Source organism: Acomys russatus, chromosome 8 (genome assembly GCF_903995435.1).
Source record: "Acomys russatus chromosome 8, mAcoRus1.1, whole genome shotgun sequence".
In the NCBI taxonomy this organism is placed as follows: domain Eukaryota; kingdom Metazoa; phylum Chordata; class Mammalia; order Rodentia; family Muridae; genus Acomys; species Acomys russatus.
In genome coordinates, this window is record NC_067144.1 from 57,587,455 (window position 1) to 57,610,574 (window position 23,120).

The window sequence follows — 23,120 nt, forward strand, 5'->3', positions numbered from 1 at the left end:
TATAATTTCAGGTAGGTTCAATCTCCCTGTTAAGCTGTTTAACATGTTGCTTTTTTAATGGAGTCAGCCAAATTTGTTTACTAAATATTTAATACCTGGAACTCACGGAAGGAGTGATAACTTAAAGATATTTGTAATGAACGTGATTAATGCTTTTGACTAAACATTCTTCCTATGTTACTCACACCATACATAGTTTTTACAGATTAACACATTTAATGCTCACTTTGTAAGCTACTTAACTAGATCACTCCTATGTACATAATAAGTAAGGCATGTGAAAGTCAAACAACAGCTTCAAAATTTCTTGATAAGAAAATGATAGTTCTAGAAGAGAACCTCTAGATTCACACCTCATGTTGTGTGCTGTGGAAATTTGGTTGGACATGCACTCTCCACTTGGAATGTTCTTCTACTCACTGGAATAGTTCTATCAGTTTGGGATGCAGCTGCTTCCTCCAAGCCCTACGTTTCATATGGCAGATTATTCTCTTTGTCTTTCTTTTATGATACATTCTTATTTAAGATTTCACTTTCGATCCTGTCTATGCTCAATTGCTTGGAACCAATCTGGGGGAACCTTTGGAAGATAAGAAGACTCTGACTTAACATTGTAAGACAAAGAACTTCAAAGATACCATAGAGTTTGTTTTGTATTGGCCACCTACCGCTGGACATGCATCCAACCTCGAGTCGTTTTCCTCTCCTCTAGACTCCCTTGAAGAAAACCTTTTCATTTGCATAGAACCATCAGTTGGAGATGGCCCTGGGCTAGGGATGATGGTATGCATCCACTTCTCCTTTCCATTCTCGGGCAGCATCTTGTGTAGAGCTGTACATGTCCTGTTCGTGCTGCTCAGTCTGTGAGTTCATATGTGAGACAGTCCAGCTGTGTCAAGAAGAAAGATCTTGTTTCCTTGGTGTCCTCCATCTCCCCCTGCCTTTTACAATCTTTCCAGTTGTTTTTCTAGAGAGCTCACTGAGTCCTGAGGAGAGGGAGCCCATGGAGACATTCCACTTAGGGCTGATTGTCCCAAGAGTCTCTCACTGTCTACCGATGTCTGAATGCAAGTCTCTCCATTTGTTCTCATCTACAGAAGGAAGAAGGTTCTCTTGTGATTGCTGAGCAAACACAGACTATGGTTATGGAAGAACATCATCTCGTTGCTACATTCCTTTAGCAGAATAGTAGTGTTTCATTCTCCTTTAGGTCCCCAGCCTATCTATTCTCGGGTTCTTAGCCACACAAGCAGTGTAACTTACAGGTTCTATCTCATGGAATACGCCTTATGGTGGTACAATCGTAGCACAAAGCTTGTGGCAACAACATACCACCATAAGGGCTATTCCGTGAGATAAGGCAGCCTATGAAATGGGATGTTGGATTTGCTCAGCATAGACAGAAAGAATGTACCATTATACTCAGTGAGCAACAGGACAACTCAAAATCTGCTGAACCACTTCTTAGTTCTGGACCCAAGTTGGTTATTAGCACCAAAACAGTGGCCCACACTTCAATTCTAAGAGATCTTATGCTATCTTCTGACTACCAGAGTCACCAGTCATGTATGTGGTGCTCAGATGTACAGGTGGGTAAATCATTCAAAATAAATATCTAACCACTTTTACAGACAAGAAAAATGTAGCCAATAAAATGATTTAAAATTAGTAGGCCTTATCTTACCAAAAGCAATCTACAGATTCAGTGCAATCCCTATCAAAATACCTACACAATTTTTTAAAGACATTGAAAGTTCAATTCTGAACTTCATATGGAAAAACAAACCACCCAGAAAAGCTAAAACAATCTTCTACAATAAAAGATCCTCTGGAGGAATCTCCATACCTGATCTCAAACTGTACTATAAAGCAATAGTAATTAAAACAGCATGGTACTGGCACAGCAACAGGCTGGTTGATCAGTGGAATCGAATTGAAGACCCAGATATGAATCCACACACATTTGGTCACTTGATTTTTGACAAAAAGCCAAATACATTCAATGGAAAAAGGATAGCATCTTCAACAAATGGTGCTGGTCTAACTGGATTTCTATGTGTAAAAAAATGCAACTGGACCCATATTTGTCACCTTGCACAAAACTCAAATCCAAGTGGATCAAAGACCTCAACATAAAAGCAGAGACACTAAGTCAGTTAGAAGAAAAAGTGGGAAAGAGCCTGGAACATATTGGCACAGGAGACAACTTCCTGAACAGACCACCAACAGCCCAGGCCTTAATGTCAACAATTAATAAATGGGACCTCATGAGTCTGAGAAGCTCCTGTAAGGCAGGAGACACTGTCAAGAGAACAAAGCGATAGCCTACAGACTGGGAAAAAATCTTCACCAACCCTACATCTGACAAAGGTCTAATATCCAAAATATATAAAGAACTCAAGAAATTAAACACCACCAAACCAAATAACCCAATTGAGAAATGGGGCTTGGAACTAAACAGAGAATTCTCAACAGAGGAATATCAAATGGCTGAGAAACACTTGAAGAAATGCTTGACCTCCTTAGTCATCAGGGTAACGCAAATCAAAACAACTCTGAGATTCCATCTTACACCCATCAGAATGGCTAAGATCAAAAATTCAAGTGACACCACATGCTGGTGAGGATGTGGGGAGAGAGGAACACTCCTTCATTGCTGGTGGGAATGCAAACTAGTACAGCCACTTTGGAAATCTATCTGGTGCTATAACAGAAAACTGGGAATAGGGCTTCTTCAAGACCCAGCTATTCCACTCCTTGGAATATACCCAGAAGATGCTCCAGCACACAACAAGAAAATTTGCTCAACCATGTTCATAGCAGCCTTATTCATAATAGCCAGAACATGGAAACAGTAGAAGAATGGATAAAGAAACTACGGTACATTTACACTATGGAATACTACTCAACTATTAAAAACAAGGAATTCCAGAAATTTGTGGATAAATAGATTGAGATAGAAATGATCATAATGAGTGAGTTAACCCAGAAGCAGAAAGACTCAAATGGTATATACTCACTTATATCTGCATACTAGCCCAAGGGGCATGTCCCATGAAAGTCTTCACTTACCAGGAAACTGGGACAGAAGGGAGGACATCCTATTGGGACTCTAGATGAGAGAAGCATGGGAGAATAGCAAAGTAGAAGGATCCAGAGGGTCCTAGAAACCTACAAGTAGAACATTATGATAGGCAGATTTGGGCCCAGGGGTCCAGCTCAAACTATGGCACCAGCCAAGGACAATACAGGCCGTAAACTTCAAACCCCTACCCAGATCTAGCCAATGGACAGGATATTCTCCAAAGTTGAGTGGAGAGTGGGGCTGACTTTCACACATACTCTGGTGCCTTATATTTGACCATGTCCCCTGGAGAGGGAGACCTGGTGGCACTCAGAGGGAGGATAGCAGGCTACCAAGAAGAGACTTGATACCCTATGAGCATAAAAAGGGGGAAGAAGTCCCCCTCAGTCACAGTCACAGGGGAGGGGAGTAAGGGGAAATAGGAGGGAGGGAAGAATGGGAGGATACAAGGGATGGGATAAACATTGAGATGTAACAAGAATAAATTAATAAAAATTTAAAAATAAATAAATAAAATTAGTAGGCCTCAGTAGGATGTCCTCACATCTATCCCAGTCTCCTGGTGTGTGAAGACTTTCATGGAACATGTCTTTTGGGCTAGTGCCCAATTATAAGTGAGTATATACCATGTGAGTCTTTCTGCTTCTGGGTTAACTCACTCATTATGATCATTTCTAGTCCCATCCATTTCTCCACGAATTTCAGGATTTCTTTGTTTTTAATACCTGAGTAGTATTCCATAGTTTAAATGTACCATAGTTTCTTTATCCATTCTTCAACTAAGGGATAGTTAGGCTGCTTCCAGGTTCTGGCTATTATGAATAAGGCTGCTATGAACATGGTTGCGCATATATCCTTGTTGTGTGGTGGAGCATTTTCTGGGTATATTCCAAGGAGTGGAATAGCTGGGTCTTGAGGAAGCCATAGAGAAACATAGGAGATGGGGAAATAGAAGGACCCATAAGGTCCAAGAAACCTACAAGAAAAACATCATGATGAGTGGATCGGGGGCCAGGGAGCGGTCTGCTCAAACTATTGCACTAACCAAGGACAATACAATAGAAAACATCGAACCCCTACTCTGATCTACTCAATGGTCAGGACATTCTCCACAGTTATGTGGAGAGCGGATACTGACTTTGGCATGAACTCTTGCGCTCCATATTTGACCACCTCCCCTTTTGTGGGGAGACCTTGTGGCACTCAAAGAAAGAATAAACAGGCTACCAAGATGAGACTTCATAGCCTATGACCATATAGTGGGGGAGGAGGTTCCCCTAGGGGAAAGGAATAGGGTGAAATTGGGAGGGAGGGAGGAATGGGAGGATACAAGTGATGAGATAACAATTTAATTGTAATCTGAATAAATTAATAAAAATTTAAAAATACGTTCAACTTAGAATAACACGTTAAAAAATTAGTAGGACTCAAAGTAGAGAGATATGTGTCTTTTTGTATAAAAAGCAAATTATATTTTTCTATGAAGAAAAAAAAGAGGTTATTCAACGTACTCGCTCACCATTGAAAGCTACAATTTGGTGACATCATGAACAGAAAGTGAGCAGCTGTCATCCTTACCCTAGGAAAATATGACAAATTATTTCCAAATTATGTTGGGCTATTTCCTTTTGGGCATTTCCCTCAAACTGAGTTACAGAGAAGTAGAGAAAAATTTAGAACAAGAATATCACCAAACAGACTATCCAAAATAAGGAAGACTTGGACTTTATGATAGAAAATTATGCAATAAAGAAAGAAACTCAGAAATCTGTGTGGGTCCCTCTTGAATTTTAGAAAATAATTGTTGGGTTTATATTAGATGAGATATTTTGTAGCCTGAAAAATAAGTTAATAAACACTGAATTCCAACTGGATGAACAAACTAAATATCTCGTAGGGTTGAGACTACTACAAAGATTTAGATTAAATGATCTCATTGAAAATCATACTCCTTCTTTTAAAAATAAATATTCATTTAATTAAAATGTATTATATAAGTTTCATTTAGATCTCAGGAGGGAATATTTTATACAATGGCTATTCTAGGTCCTGCTTACAATCACTTTTTCAGACCCACTATGTGTGTGTGTGTGTGTGTGTGTGTCTGTATACTAAGTCAGAGAACACCGTAATATCTTTGCTAAAAGGGAATTTTAAAGTACCCAAGTAAATGAGGATGTATAATAAACAATATGAAGTTCAATATTGCTAAAATCCCAAGTAGCCCCCATGTGTCCTTTGTATTAATTACATTTATCCAATTTTGAATTTGTGTAGGTTTTTGACAAGCAGATTACACATTACTTATAAAAATAAGTTTCTACCTTATCTAAAATAAGTTTGACAATGATGAATTTGTAAGATTTAATCAACTTAAGACAGAACAAGATCATTAATCACAATAATTTAAGATGGTTTGAGGACAAATAAATTTGGTATAATGACAGATCTGAGAGATGGAACTAAAATGTATAATCAGTTAATTCTTAGAAAGGGCACTAAGTAGCATTTACTGGAGGAACAAATACTCCTACCACATGACTCCAAAACTAAACATTCATAGGTCAACAAGGTAAACACTGGTCATCTACCACCACTTAGAAAGTGGTCAGGACGGATCTCTGATCTAAGTGTGCACACCAGAAGCATGAAGCATCTGTAAGAAATTGTTCAAGAACACTTACAAGCCTTTGGAGTTTCTTAGATCACAAGGATGAATCAACTACAGAAACGGATACAAACAGAAAGAAAATAAAACAAAGAAGATTTTACCCTGCTTAAAACTAAAATAGTTCATCATCCTAGCTCTCTGATATTTGTTGGTGGTCATTATTTCTCTTCTATTTCCATGAAAAATGACATGTAGAATCATTGTATTTAATAAAAAGCTTATCACCAGAACATATGAAGATGTTTACAACTTAGTATGAAGGGCATAATCAAAATTATTTAAACTATCATACTATTTGTATGGATCACTCATAAAGGAAATTATGCAAAAGATAAGTAAGTCTGAAAAATTAACATGGTTCTTTAGTGACTGAGGAAATCCAAATTAAGGCATGATATCACTTCACACTCATGAAGTAGAATGGTTATATTTAAACTATTTAATACCTGTAATTGTAGTTACTTGAAGTGCTATGACCTGAATATTGTGTCTCCGCACAGTGTGTATTTTAAGACAAATAACACCAATGTAAGGGTGTTAGGCATTTGAGCAATGATTACATTGCAAGGATAAAACAGTATTGGTGATTTCTTATACATCTAAATGCCCATATACCCTTGATTAATTAGTTGAATTCATTAAATGTTTATCCAAGTAAATTAAAACAGATCAATGAAGAGTTTCTAGAGGAATATTTAGGACCTTTATTCATCATAACTCAAGGCTGGAAATGGCAATTATGTTTCTCAACATTAAAAGGGATAAACACATGGGTGAGTTTTCATACAATGGTATACGACTCAGAAATAAGGATCAGGACTGAGAAAATAGTTCAGTGGGCTTGCTAAGTGCACTTTGCTAAGCATGGGGAAGCAGGGATAATATAGGTGAGAATCCTCAGTAACCCTGGAAAGCCAGCATTGTAGTGGGTATGTAATACTAATATTGCAAACAAGCAGATGCAAGTGGGAGAAAGGAGACTCCCATGGAAGTTCACAGACCAGGTAACTGAGTGTACATAGCAACATACAAGAAGAGACTGTGACTCAAAATGGGTGATAGGTAAAGATGGAACCTGGGGTTGTCTTCTGACATCCACACATGCACTAAGCACACTCATGTCAGTGTTCAAACAAACAAAAATACATACACATGAACATACACAAATGAACACATACACAAACATTTCAAATAATATTTTATTGTTTACATATTAAGACACAAAAGTTCTTAAATTTTATTTATTAAAAAACTTGTAATTTTGCCTTAAAAAGGACAAGCTTGGAGGCAGGCAGAGTCGACAGCCAAACTCTGCCAAGACAGGGTAAGGACATCCTCAATAGTTTCTGCCTCACAAATATGTCTGTCAGATATATTGGGACAAAGGCTGAAGATTATGCTCCAACGTTATAAAGTGTTTTGGATGACTATTCAGGTAGCAAACTGTCTCTGTCATCTTCTCATTTGGAAAGCTACTAACCTGCACTCCTGGCATACTCAGATAATCAAGTTTATTCCTTCTCAAGTCTCTGATGGAGTTGAAGACCAGGTAGTTTAGTTTTAGAATGAAGCTTAGTTGTTTAGGGGTTAAGATGTTTTTAGGTTTAGATAGATGTTTTAAGTTGGTAATGACAAGATGTGATGGAGATTGATTTACATTCCGAATCTTAGAAGCACCAAGATAGGAAAGATGTTTTCTTCAAGACTGTCAAATACAAATAGCCAAAACACTAAGAATGTATCATTTATATAATTCCTGATTGTGACATGGTTCTTCTTGCTATAGGTAGTTTATTGTATTTATATGTAATAATATAAATGTATATGTAAAAATAAAAATGTTTTAAAATATATAAATAAATAAATACTTATAAATAAAATAAATGTCATACATCAAAATTCACAACACCCAGTATCTATACATCTCACTGAAATATTTTTTATTATTTAGTTGATTTATTCAGATTACAACTCAATTGTTTTCCCCTCACTTGTATCCTCCAGTTCCTCCCTCCCTCCCCCTTTTACCCAATTCCCCTTCCCTAGGTCTGTGACAGAAGGAGACCTCCTTCCCCAACATATAGTCACAGCCTATCAAGTCTCATCTTGATAGCCTGCCTATTCTTTCTCTGAGTGCCACCAGGCCTCCCCACCAAGGGGAAGTAGGCAAATATGGGCCACCAGAGTTCATATCAGAGTCAGTGCCCTCTCTTCACACAACTGTGGAGAATGTTTTGTCCATTGGCTAGATCTGAGTAGGAGTTCAATGTTTACTGCATGTATTGTCATGTAGTTTGAGCAGACCCCCCTGAGTCCATATCTGCCCATCATGATGTCCTTCTTGTAAGTTTCTAGGGCCCTCTGAATGCTTCTATTTCCCCATTCTCCCATACTTCTATAATCTAGAGTCCCAATAGGAAGTCCTTGCCTCTATCCCCATCTCCTGGTAAGTGAAGACGTTCAGGGGACATGCATTTTGGGCTAGTGCCCAATTATAAGTGAGTATATATGATGTGAGTCTTTCTGTATCTGGGTTAACTCAGTATGATCATTTCTAGTTCCACCCATTTGTCTGCAAATTTCTGGATTTCCTTGTGTTTTTAATAGCTGAGTAGTATACCCTAGTGTAAATGTACCATAGTTTCTTTATCCATTCTTCAACTAAGGGATAGTTAGGCTGTTTCTACGTTCTGACTATTATGAATAAGGCTGCTATGAACATGGTTGAGCATATGTGCTTGTTGTGTGGTGGAGCATCTTCTGGGTATATTACAAGGAGTGGAATAGCTGAAGAATTTTTTTCTGCATAGTTAGAGTGGCCACTCTCAAGTTCTGAAGCCTCACACTGGATTTTTTACTTCCACTATTGATCATATTTTTAGTCATTTATCTACAAGCAAAAATATGCCAAAAATGTAGTAGCATTTGAACTAGAAATAATTTCTTTACATTCCATTTCATAACTAATGACCATTACCTGAATTCAATTCTTCCTCACCCCCTAAGATTTGTCCTGTCTTGAGGTTCTTTTTTTTTTTTTTTTTTTTTTGACATGCAATATTGTACCCCAAAAAATTATTTTTAAAGACTTGAGTACTGATATATGAAAAACATGGATACTTCAAGAACATCACATTCATATTAATATGTAGAATAAACTTATACAAAGTATCATGCCAACAATCAAGCAACAGTTGCTTTTAGTAGAAAGAATTGACATCAAAGCAAGAATAGGAAAAAAATCGTTGATGACAGAATGTACTTCCTCATGCAGCGTGGGCAACACCAATGTATGTAGGATACACAAACGTATGTGGGCTACACAAATGTATGTGTTTACAAGACACTGTAGAGCACATGCACCTGTCATGGATGCTTTACTTATGAGTTAATACATCCCATCATATATCAGAAGTATCACAAAATACAGGAAACAGAACTCTATGTCAGAAGGCTACTCACAAACAGCATAAGGCAGCATTTTAAGGATGTCATAACTAAACTATATTCTATTCCTCTTTCTCTTGTAAGTCTGCAGATTAATTTGTAATGAGCATCCACTATATAACGCGCAGTGTAGCCTTAGATTTCATATATCTTTTTTTTCCAGGGCTCATAACAGGTTAGTTAATTATCTTTTATCATTTATATAATCATCACTGAGAAACAGCCAACTCTTGGATTTTTTCCTATCACTGATTAATTAGTTATGTAGAAAACTTTGGCAGAAAAGGATTGAAGGCTTCAGTTTTTCATGCTGAATCCTTACCCATGCTCAAAGAGTTTCATTGAAACACTGAAACAAAACCAAAACAAGAGCAATTCAGAATAAGGTTTGCTTCAATGTCTTTTCTCATTCCTTGATGACAGAAAGGCATCTTTGAAGAAATGGAAAATTCTACAAATTGAAGCTACTTTTATAGATTGTATAGATTGTATGTGGTATCATCAGAGTCTTAAAATATTATTGTAGAGAGCCAGGTTTTAGAAAAAATATGTATACACACACACACACACACACACACACACACACACACACACACACACACAAAACTAGGAGGCAAAGAGAAAGGCCTAGGGTGCAGATCATCACAGGCAAATCTAGATAACTACACAAGTGCCCTTCCTTCTTGATTCTTTTGTTTTTCCCTTTCTACTGCCTTTATACAGTTGTCCCATGTCACAAAGGCCAGAAATGGACAGAAGCCAAAATTCCTCTTCTTTTCATGACTGTTGCTTGACAAGACAAAGAATTTGAAAGAAGAGAATTTGAAAGAGGAGGAAATAAAAACAGCCAAAACTAAGAATAAAGCATAAAAACACATAATTAGAAAGGACTTACTCTAATAAAATACAGATTTATGAGCCAAATAGAGCTAAATTTAAACCACAAGCTAACAGGTCCAATTTACTGACAATCAAACCAGCCTTTTGCTCCAATACATTGAACACATTCTACTAATTAAAGGGTGACTAGGGAGGAGGCTCTTGAAACCTACATATTACTCCTTAGGGAGAAAGTTAAGGCTAATACACATTTATATCTGATCTGATAATTTTTAATACAACCTGAGGTAATGGTCATTGCCTTGGGCATAGAAGAACTGTAAAGTCCATGCTGTTGGAAGAACACAGCAAAAGACACAATTCCAGTCTGAACTTTAAACAACTGCTTTGCAAGCATGGCTGCCAGTCTGAAATTCTGTTTACAAACAACTGCTCCTTCTTATTTCACTGATGCTCCTTATGAGTGCACTGCCTTTAAGAAAGCCCCTTCTTCTCTGAACAGTGACACAGTTGGCCAGTCTGGGACTTGGCTATAATTTTTATCCATGGAAGTTCCTTTCATTGGATTTATTTGAACCATCTAGTCTGGTGTTGTCCAAATCTTGACCAGATTCCTTCTCCTCAGGCGAGCTTGCACTGGCTGGACTATTTCTTGTCTGAAAATTGACATTATGTGTATTAGGAAGAGCTATAGAGCTCTGGGTAAGCAGAAGTATTTCCTGTGCACAGGATATGTGAGCGTTGTGTGTGGAATCATCAGTTGAAAAGAAGTAGAGGGAAGCTATGTAGGATCCATCGTTGAAAAGGAATAGAGAGCAGACAAGCGGCAAATGGAATTTGTGTGGACTTGGAAGGTACAAATGTTCACAATATTTCAGAATAATTTTGTTTTCTTTGTGATTGGATTTTGGCCTTGGGGGAATTTAAGTCATCTTTGTCTCCTGCAATCCTCTCCGTTCTTCCTGTTACCTTGAGTAGATTTTCTTTTTCTTTCTCTTTTTTTCCCTCCTATTTGTAAGGGCTAAGCTTTGGCCTTTTGCTCACTTAGCTCTACAAAACTATACATTATTCTGTGAATTTTCCTACACTGTCTTTGTGATGTTTTAGTTCTAACTCTGTAGTTTATTCTCAATACACTATTTCTTATTCTACTCTCCTTGAAAACAAGCATCGCAATTCAGCTATGAATAGTTATTTTTTTCTGTTCCTAATAGAATTATGACAAGATTACTTGAAAAACAGCATTCAAAGCATGTGTTTTCTTTCTTTCCCCACCTCCCTCCTCAAGTCTCTTGCACCCTGCCATATGGTTTCTGTTCATGCCGTATCTCCATCAACATTTTCTTTAGGGTCTTTTTGCTCCATTAATAAATAAAACCGATTTATTAATTACTATGACACCTTCTTAGTATACTTATGTTCTTTTGGTTCTGATTAAACTAACCAGGAGCATCAGTAAATCAAGGAACAATCTAAGAGAGGTGCATATCACAATTCATATTTATAAGACTTTGAGAAGGCAGTATAACTGCTTAAAATACAGGGCTCTTCACTTTCAATTCAAGAAATTGAAGTTAGAGATTTATTTGCATTTGAGCTTTAAACTTCATCTGCACAAACTAATGGGAACACTTTCAGTTTTACAATGCTGAAATTTTTGCCTGCATTGAATTATTCATGAAAAAGTACATTCATGTCTCAGTCATCTAACACATGTGAGGGGTCTGTATATCTGTGTGTGTGTGTGTGTGTGTGTGTGTGCGTGCGCGCGCGTGCGTGTGTGTACGGGATATGCATTCACATATGTGTGTGTGGAGGCCAGAGATCAAGGCTGAGATCATATTCTAGAATGTTCCCAACTTATTTTGAAGACAGGAACATTCACTGAAGCTGAAACTCACTGATTACCCGGATTAGCTACGAGGAATCTGCAAGGGGCCTCCTCTCTCCAATTCCTCAGAGCTTACAGGCTTTTTACATGTATCAAACACTGAACACAGTTCCTAGTGCTTGTGTGGAAAACAGTTTCCTGACCTCACCATTCCTCCAGACCTGGTTATCCAGCTCTTCCAATGATTTTATTTTCATTTTCGTACTTCCTTTCTTTTGAAATCAATCACCAGAATTCTGATATCTGTTTACTATAGTGTCAGTGACTCTCGTGGAATTGGTTTATTGCTCTTAATTTTGCTTTCTAAGTCTGTGTATAATAGTATAGTAATGCCAATGTCAGTAAACCAAAATTTAAGGTGAAAATAAAAACAAAAAGTGGGGTATTTTATGCTAGAAGAATAATGTTCTGCTTGTGAGTAATATTTAACAATTGTAAAAATATTAATCCAAAAAGAAGGGAAATGACTATTTTTGCAATTGTAAATAGAAATATTCAAATAATTTTCTCATAAACTCACATAAACAAAAACTCAGAAAGACTAAAAGGATTTGAATAACATAATTGACAAACAATTCTGATTTCAAAAGTTGGTACATATTAAATAGAAACACACAGGCAATATTTATAAAACATAGCCTAATGCAGAATTATGAATGAAGACCTTAAGAATAAAAAAATGAACAAAATTATATCATGTGCAAAAGAATATCTACCAATATCAAACAGTTGAAGACTAAAAAACTATTATGCACATTTGATAATAATCAAGAGAGGTAAGATAAAACAAAATGAATCACATAAAAGAAGTGAAAACCTTCTGGCAAACAAAAAAAAATTAAAACATTTAGTGAATACCATAAATCAAAAAGACAATGAAAAACTATTATGCACATTTCTAATAAAGGAAAAACAATATTATAATTGTTATCACAAATGTCTGTTTCTATACTAAATGTCTTAGTCTACACAACAGAAAATATTAAGTTGAAAAGAATAACTTATAAATGTGCTTAATTAGGAAAAGAACTATCATCTGTTATAGAAATATTAAGTTAACATTAGACATGCAACAGGATTAATGATATATATGCTTATATACATACATATATATATATATACGTATATATATATATATACACACAAACTTACATACATGTGTGTCAATAGGCTTCTAAGACTTGCCATAATGTAAGACAAAAACAAGACCTTCCATGGTAATAACAAGAATGAAAATTAAGAGGTTGCTCAGTGGTTAAATGCATACTGCTCTTGTGGGAGACAGGAACTCAGTTCCAAGCTCTCACATGAGGTTGCTCAAGCCTACTTGTAACCCCAACTCCATTGGATATCTGATGCCACTGGCACCTAAACTAACATTGGGAGTCAGAAGCAGGACTCTACTCAAAGTCCAAGTCCTGTTTGGACTACAGAATGAGTTTAATCCCTTCCTATATTCCTTTGCAAAATCTTGAATCAAAATACAAAATTATCTGAGAATGCACACTAGTTGTACAAGACCCCGGGTCAATCTCTCATACTGCAAATTGATCAGCAAAATATCTGATCTGAGAAAAAAGTCCCATATAGGCTCATGTATTTGAACATTTGATCCTCAGTTGACTGTGTTACAATTGGCTATACAACCACAATCAAGAGGTGGAGACTTACAGGAGAAAGCTTCAAGGGTGTTGGAGGGTGAGTTTCAAGTGTAGAACCTCCCTCCTCTCCCCCTCCCTCTCCTCCCTCTCTGCTAATCACCAGGCTGTGCCTTCCCTGCTGTGATAGAGTCTTCCTCTCTAGCACCCTAAGCTAAAATAAACCCTTTTTTCTTATTGTTGTTTTAATCATGTTACTTTATCACGGTCAGAGAAAAATAAATAAGGCACTTAGCATAATAGTTCAGGAAGATAGCTCTCACATTCTAAAAGTAAATTCTGCAGGAGACACTGTCAACAGAACAAAGCGACAGCCTACAGACTGGGAAAAGATCTTCACCATCCCTACATCTGACAAAGGTCTAATATCCAAAATATATAAAGAACTCAAGAAATTAAACATCACCAAACCAAATAACTCAATTGAGAAATGGGGCTCAGAACTAAACAGAGAATTCTCAACAGAGGAATATTGAATGGCTGAGAAACACTTAAGGAAATGCTCAACATCTTTAATCATCAGAGAAATGCAAATCAAAACAACTCTGAGATTCCATCTTACACCCATCAGAATGGCGATGATCAAAAACTCAAGTGACACCACATGCTGGCAAGGATGTGGAGAGAGAGGAACACTCCTTCATTGCTGATGGGAATGCAAACTAGTACAACCACTTTGGAAATCTGTCTGGTGCTATCTCAGAAAACTGGGAATAAGGCTTCCTCAAGACCCAGCTATTCTACTCCTTGGAATATACCCAGAAGATGCTCCAGCACACAACAAGAACATTTGCTCAACCATGTGAGAGAAGCAAGGAAGAATGGGGAAATAGAAGGATCCAGAGGGTCCTCGAAACCTATCCGTAGAAGATTATGATGGAGAGATGTGGGCCCAGGGGTCCTGCTCAAACTATGACAGCAGCCAAGGAATATATGTGCAGTAACTTTGAACCCCTACTCAGATCTACCCAATGGACAGGACAATCTCCACCATTGAGTGGAAAGTGGGGACTTACTTTCACATAAACTTTGGTGCCCCATATTTGACCACCTCCCCTGGATGGAGAGGCCTGGCAGCACTCAGAGGAAGAATAGCAGGCTACCAAGAAGAGACTTGATACCCTATGAACATATACAGGGGGAGGAGGTCCTCCTCAGTCACAGTCATAGGGGAGGGGAGTAAGGGGAAAGTGGGAGGGAGGGAGGAATGGGAGGATACAAGAGATGGGATAGCGATTGAGATGTAATATGAATAAATTAATAAAATATTTTTTTCTTTTTTTTATTAATTTATTCTTGTTACATCTCAATGTTTATCCCATCCCTTGTATCCTCCCATTCCTCCCGCCCCCCATTTTCCCATTATTCCCCTCCCCATGACTGTTCCTGAGGGGGATTACGTCCCCCTATATATTCTCATAGGGTATCAAGTCTCTTCTTGGCTACCTGCTGTTCTTCCTCTGAGTGCCACCAGGTCTCCCCCTCCAGGGGACATGGTCAAATGTGAGGCACCATAGTACGTGAGAAAGTCATATCACACTCTCCACTCAACTGTGGAGAATATTCTGACCATTGGCTAGATCTGGGAAGGGGTTTAAAGTTTACCTCTTGTATTGTCCTTGGCTGGTGCCTTAGTTTGAGCAGGACCCCTGGGCCCAAATCTGCCTATCATATTGTTCTACTTGTAGATTTCTAGGACCCTCTGTATCCTTTTATTTTGCTATTCTCAATATTTTTAAAAAGCAAATTCCATATGACTTTAAGAAATATTAAAGTTATTCTTATGTTAAAAAAGCATAAAAGAATGGTTTTTATGTGATTTAGTTTAGAAAAATAGGCAAAAAGAATAAGTAATAAAACATTTGTATGTAATAAACTCAAATGAATAGTGAAAGAATATCCCATTAGAAAATTTAAGTGATATGCTGAGAAAAAGGTTTTAAATAATAAATAAGAGACTTCTGAAATGCTCTATAGTAATGGCCAAGTTTTTTTCTATTTTAATTTCTAAGAACTATCATATTTATTTAATGTATTAGGAAATTAATTACAAGGAAAATAAAATTAGGATATGTAAAATGTTAATACACTTGTTACATGAGGTTTTGTAGTCATAAAATTACTCAGCCCATTTCCTTTCAGTTTCTCTAATTGTGAGCCAGTAATAAACTGTCAAAGCAACACAACTGGTCCACAGGCCATGTTCTGACAAAGCAGATACTTACATGCCCTGAAGATTAATATTAAAATTGCAAAAGATAGGACATAGTGGGTCAAGTATATGAAATAGGAAATCTCAGAAAACCACACCATTTCAGTAAGCACATGAACTTGAGCTAATATCATCCTCATAAGCTAGATCATGGAAATCAATTGACTAGGTCATTAAAAACCTTGAGAGCATCACGTCTTAGAAAAATATTCAGTGAACAGACTGGTGATAATTATATCGTGCTTATGAGAGTTTAAGCTAAGGGGAAAAACCAATTTGATACTACCCCATTAACTGCAACTGAACAGTAATAAACCAAATGTCTGTAGCACATAACTTTTACTTCATCCTATGTTCCTGGGGTGGGATGGCATATTTCTATCAATAGAGCTATATAGGTGCAATTCTTTTATTGTTTATTTGAGCTGTAAGTGGAAGGACAAAGAAAGTAACCCTGAAAGTCCATAATAGAATAAGAGGGAACTTTTATACTATAGACTAGAGCAAATCAGAATTAAAGCCCGTATTAAGGCCATGTTGTTATTTGAGTGTGAAGTGTTGTTCACAGACTTAATCCCTGGTCAGTGCTGCTGCCTTTATATTCATTGGAGACTTTAGTAAGTATAAGGAATAGAAGACCACTGACACAAACTTCTAAATGATAAGTTGATAAATAAATAATTACACTAAATAATTTGAGTGGATATTTTGGAAGAGGAATAAAATCTATTTCATACTTTTTGGAACTCTGGAGACTCATCAATGCATCATCCATGCTATTTCATAGGTAAAATTGATAAATTTTTCTATGTGTATGTATATGTGTATATGTAAGTATATATGTATGTATGTATTATGCATGTGTGTATATGTATGTGTGTGTATGTATATATGTATTGTAGGTTTGTATCCACTTGTATGTGTGCATGGTAAAGTAGAGGACGTATGTCAAAGTACCTGTCTTGCCTAATCACTGTCCACCTTAGTTTTTGAGACATGTCATCTCACTGAACTTGACACTTATTGATTTGAGTTGGCTGACTGGCTAATAAACCCCAGAGGTCTTCCTGTCCTACCTTACAGTGTTAGAGACCCAACCTAGGTCTTCATCCTTGCACAGCAAGCATTTACAAATTGATCCATAAACCCCTTTATTCTGGAATGATTGCAATGGTCAACTTAACTTTCAACACAAAGAAATATTTTTGTTGTTGCTGCTCAGAGATTTTAATATCATTTTTTGGGGATGGTTTGTTGTTGTTGTTAATGTTGGCAACTGGATCTAGTGTCTCATACATTCTACAAAGGTGCTAAACTATTGAGCCATAGTCGCAGACTAGACCCATCCTTTATATAATATTATATGGCTGCTTTTAGGTAGCCAAACTAGCTTTTGTTGAATATAGTATCTAAAACGTATAGGTCATAGCAAGGGGGTGGCATGAGAAAAATACCCAGAATAATAAGGTAAAGGAATGATGTGTTAAATTATGTAATTTTTTGGTGAACCAGTGAGTTTTATTTAGGGTTACATACAGGACTATGGGTAAGGGGCTACTCCAGAAGCAAAAATTACTCAAAGGCAATTGCATCACAAAAGCCCACCACAGTGTGGGTGACAGCTCACAAATGCTAGGAACTGGGAACACATTGCACAGCCTCAACAGGTTGTAGCTCAGCTGTTCTTTGTTTCTCCTAGGAAGCTCAGATGGCTGGTCTCCTATTTTCAGGACTCTTGGCTAGTGTCCTGCTTTATCTAGGAAGCTGGATTGTCTCTCAGTCTCCTTTGCAGCTTGTCTGATCTAGGCATGGCTCTCAGTCATTGTCCCTTACACACTCTTGGGGAAGGAAGAGGCTTAGTAAATTTGAGCAGTTTCAAAGACTTCCCAAAACTATTTGGAGTTGTTTACTTTAAGATGGAGTGTTCTTCCTCTCTCTAGAACAGTGGTTCTCCACCTTCCTTCCACTGCGACAATTTAAACAGTTCCTCATGAGGTCACCTCCAACCATAAAATTATTTTCGTTGCTACTTCATGATTGTAATTTGACTACTGCTGTGAATCGTAATGCAAATATCTGATATTCAGGATACTTGATATGAGATCCCAGTGAATGAGTCCTTTGCCTCCCAAGGGGTCCAGACCCACAGATTGAGAACCACCGCCCTGGAGCATCCCGTTGCTTCATTTCTTTACAAGGTAAATTTAAAGTGAATGTCATAATGTTATGTAAAACAAAGAAATATGTTAATGCACAAATGTTAAAGCTGGGGGTGGGGAGAGAGAGACTTGATTTTGCTTTAAATGGGAAAAAAATAGAAGCAGAAGTAAAAGTAAATATGAAAAAACAATACAGAAAAGAATGGTGTGTAAAAAGCACAGAAATGCCATATTAATAGTGATCCCCTGACAAGTAATTTAAGGGCAAATAGAATAATAAATAATAAATGTAAAGAAACAAGAATTTTGTAATGAGACTAGCAACCAGCCATTAAGTCTAGAGACACACAGACGGATGGTGTTTCTGCTTGGGTTAATAAGGAAGTAGAGCTATTATACTTATTTAAGATGATACTTTTAGATATTCATAAATAGTTATTACATTTCATTACTAGATTATCAGTAGCTCCTCGATCTTTGGTTTTCTCACAGAAGTATGAATCTTCCTACAATTAATGTAGAAAAAAACAAAACAAAACAAAAAAAAACCTCTTCATGCTCTTTACCCATATGGTCAGATGCCTCTTACAGCTGCATGTGTTGTAGTAATGTTTGGCTTCTGGTCTCCACCTATGAAATGCTGGCCATACCCAACAGTGTTATTGTTGTTGTTGTTATATTACTGTGACTATCAATCAGTATCTGCAAACTTTAATGGCGTCCCATGGTGCAGAAAACAAGATAACCTTCAATTTTGAAACACTAGTGAACATGGAGGGAAATGTAAAAAATTGGCCTTATAAAAAAGATAACAAAGAGTGGGGTCTGACTTTCACATGTCCTCTGGTGCCTCATATTTGACCACGTCCCCTGGATGGGGAGACCTGGTGGCACTCAGAGGAAGGATAGCAGGCTACCAAGAAGAGACTTAATACTCTATGAGCCTATAAAGGGGGAGGAGGTCCCCCTTAGGCACAGTCATAGGGGAGAGGAGTAAGGGGAAAATGGGAGGGAGGAAGGGAGGAATGGGAGGATACAAGGGATGGGATAACCATTGAGATGTAATAAGAATAAATTAATAAAATAATATTAAAAAGATAACAAAAATGTAATATCGAGTCTATAATGATTCCTATTATATTTTCCTATTGATAAACTTAGAAATCTATTTTCAGTAGTTTCCAGACAAAATACTAAAGAAAATAAATTTTAACTAAGTTATTTCAATAGTTATTAACAAAATTCTATACTTATTGCTTTAAACAAAGAAAATGATTTCTGTACAGTATGGATTTTTATATGACACACAAAGATGTAACTTATGACTACTTTTGTTATCTTAGTTTATCTTAGTTGGTATATAATAGTTGTATTAAATGAATAGGGTTGAATGTAACATCTCCTTACATTTGAACTTTGGGAAATAAACTGAGCTCATAGCAAATCCATCAAGCAAAATATCATTTTTCTCTGTGAGAACATTGATAACCCTTTTATTACCTATTTTGAAATGTAAAATAAATTGCTTTGAACTGTATTCCCATATGCACACAGAAAACAAGAATTTATACCTCAAATTTAACTGAATATTGGTGCCTATCGGTCATTGTGTTTCTGTTCTCCAACCACAGAGTTGCAGATTCTGGCAACCCTCAGAGTACTTCTATTTCTGAACTGAGTTTTTAGATTCCACATGTAACTGAATTCATATGGCCTTTGTCTCTCTACGTCTGGACTATTTTAGCTAGTGTAACATCCTCCAAATTCATCTGTGTTGTCACAAATTGAAAAAAGAAAAGACTTGTTAAGATTGAATAGCATTCTTTCTACATACATAGTTCCTTTTTTGTTAGCCCTTCCACTGTTTCCTCCCATTCTTCCCTCCCTCCCACTTCCCCCCTTCTCCCCTCCCCTATGTCTGTGATTGAGGGAGACCTCCTCCCCCTATATATGCTCTTAGAATATCGAGTCTCTTCTTGGTAACATGCTATCCTTCCTCTGAGTGCCGCCAGGCCTCCCCATCCAGGGGACGTGGTCAGAAAAGGGGCACCAGAGTTTGTGTGAGAGTCAGATCTCACTCTCTACTCAACGGTGGAGAATATCATGTTCATCGGCTAGGTCCTGGTAGGGGTTCGAAGCTTACTGCCTATATTCTCCTTGGCTGGTGCCTTAGTTTGAGGAGGACCCCAGGACCCAGATCTACCTGTCATAAAGTTCTTCTTGTAGGTTTCCAGAACCCTGTGGGTCCTACTATTTCCCCATTCTTCCATGCTACTCTCACCTAAAGTCTCAATAGTATGTCCTCTCCTCTGACCCACTTTCTTGGTAAGTAAAGTTTTTCATGGTACGTATCCCTTGGACTAGTGTTTTGATATAAGTGAGTATTTTAATCCACTGATGTACACTTAGATGTTTACCATATTTTGGTTATTTTAAATAACCTGTCGGTTAACATGGAACACTTTTGGCAAGTTGATTTTAATTCTCCAGAAGTAAGATTTCTGGGTCAAATGTTAATTCCATTTTTAGCATTTGCTGAAGGATCTGCGTATCTTTTTTAAATAAAATGCCTATATCAAATTACAATTCTATTAGCATTGTATAAAGGCTACATTTGTTTCAAATCTGAGTTAAAACCTGTCATTCTTCATACTTTGAAACATAGTAGAACGAAAAGCATAAAATAATACTTCTTTGTAACTTCAATTTGCATTTTTCTTGTAATAAATGTTGATCCAGGCATAATGGTGCACACCTGTAATACTAGCACTCAGGGAAGCAGAGGAAAGCAGATCTTTGCAAGTTCGAGGCCAGCCTGATCTACAAAGCGAGTCCAGGACAGCCAAGGCTACACAGAGAAACTCTGTCATGAAAAAAAAAAAAAAAAAAAAAAAAAAAGAAATGTTGAAAACTTTCTTAACCATTCTTCAGTAATTTATGTTTTATTTTGAAATATGTCTATTTAAGACATTTGCCAACTTTTCATATGTCTGTTTAATTTTTGTTGAGTATTTTGAGTTCCTTCCATGTTTGGATATTACATCCTTAATGACATTCCTGATTCAGGATCTTCCCCAGTGATACTTTGTCTTCATGCTATCCTTCATTCTTTGTCTGTGGGGCAGAAGTGTTTTAGATGATGACATAGAGTCATTTGTGTGTTTCTGCTTTTGTTCCCTGTAAAATTAGGGAAACTTCAAGAAATCCCTCTGAAATGAGTGGTGCAGCCTTCACCTCTATGGTATCTTCTGGTGGATTTATATATTCAAGTATGCTAATCAATTCTGTGTTCATTCTTCAATAAATGATAAGAATAGCACTTGCTTTTCTGCCCGTAGCTAACCAGCTTTCCCAAAAACATATTAAAAGAATGTTTTCTTCATTTTGTTTTTTTGTATTTTATTTATTATTTTTCTTTTTTACATATACATTTATATTATTACACACATATACAATAAACTATCTACAGCAAGAAGAACCATGACACAATCAGGAATTATAGAAATGATACATTCTAAGTGTTTTGGCTATTTGTATTTGGCAGCCTTGAAGAAAACATCTTTCCTACCTTGGTTGAGTCTAAAATTCTGAATGCAAGTCAGTATCTATCATATCTCATTTCTATCAACTTAAAATATCTATCTAGACCTAAAATCATCTTAATCCCTAAACAACTAAGCTTCATTGTAAAACTAAACTATCTGGTCTTCAACCCTATCAGAGACTTGAGAAGGAATAAACTTGATTACCTGGTTATACAAGGAGTACAGGTTAGCAGCTTCCCAAATGAGAAGATAACAGAGAGAGTTTGCTGCTTGAACAGTCACCCAAAATGCTCGATAACGTTGGAGCATCTTCTTTAGCCTTCTGGCCCAATATATCTGACAGACATATTTGTGAGGCAGGAACTATTGAAGGCCTGCTTATCCTATCTTGACAGAGTTTGGCCATTGACTCTGACTGCCTCCAAGCTTGCTCATTTTAAGGCAGACTTCTCTCTGTAACTAAAACGAGAACATTTTCCCCAGTGGCTGGTTTGCCACATTTGAAGCCATCTCCATGAGGAGGTTCACTGATGCTCATCAATCTCCTGCGTAGGGTGGGTGTGGCCAGGAGTTGTCAAAGAATCTTAAAAATAAAATCTTTAAATGCCATATCAATGTTGGTATATGGTTCAAAAATCACCTGACCTTAGATTTATGGATTATTTCCTTGTTCTCTATCCTGTTAGATTGGTCAGTGTGTCTGGTTTTATGTCAGTACCACATTGTATGGATTCCTAGAGCTTTGTAATGTATATTTCAGTTCAGTAGTGTGAAGCTTCTACTGCTACATTTTTGGGTTAAGATTGCATTGGCCTGTGAAATCTTTGGTATTTCTTTTCTATTTTTTGAAGATAAACTTTTGCAATTTTGATAGGCGTTATGTTGAATATAGATAATTTTTGTTAAAATGAAGATTTTAACAACATTAGTTCCTCTAATCCATAAACACAGTACCTTTTTCCAACTCTGAATTTCGAATGCCACTGCTTTCATTAAACTGTCTAGCATGTGGGTAAAACTCACATGAAGATACAAAAGAAAGCAACCAAAAGCATTAATATTGGGGTCTTTTGGGGGTCTTTGCTACAATTACAGGTAAAATTACATTATTTAATTGTGGAAATCCTGATAAAGGTGGTTCATAGGAACAAAACCAGGTCCAGGTTTAGTTTTATTATTTGGAGAAGGCAGTGGACTCTGAGAGTAAATTTATCATAAAGAGTTTCTATGAATTCTGGTTTACTTCAGTCAAGTACATCACATTGTGGCAGATAACTAATAATTTGATTAGCAAAAGTGGAAACTATGTTTTCTTAACTCCCACCCCTAGGATCTCCCGAATGAGCAAGTGGAGATAAAATTTACTCCTGAGTTACATGCTTGTCTTAGAGCAAGAGGCTTTGGATAGAAAAAAAAAAAAAAAAAAAAAAAAAAAAAAAAAAAGGCTTATCCAAATAAATTAAAATAAAAAGCAAAGTCCAGATTATTTTTGAAATAATGTTACAAAGATATGTAACAATTAAATATGTTTGTAGATATTATGTTACACATTGGTGAATATATTAGGAAAGATTCTGGTGCTGTTTAAATTCTAGGGTATAACTTCTCCTTC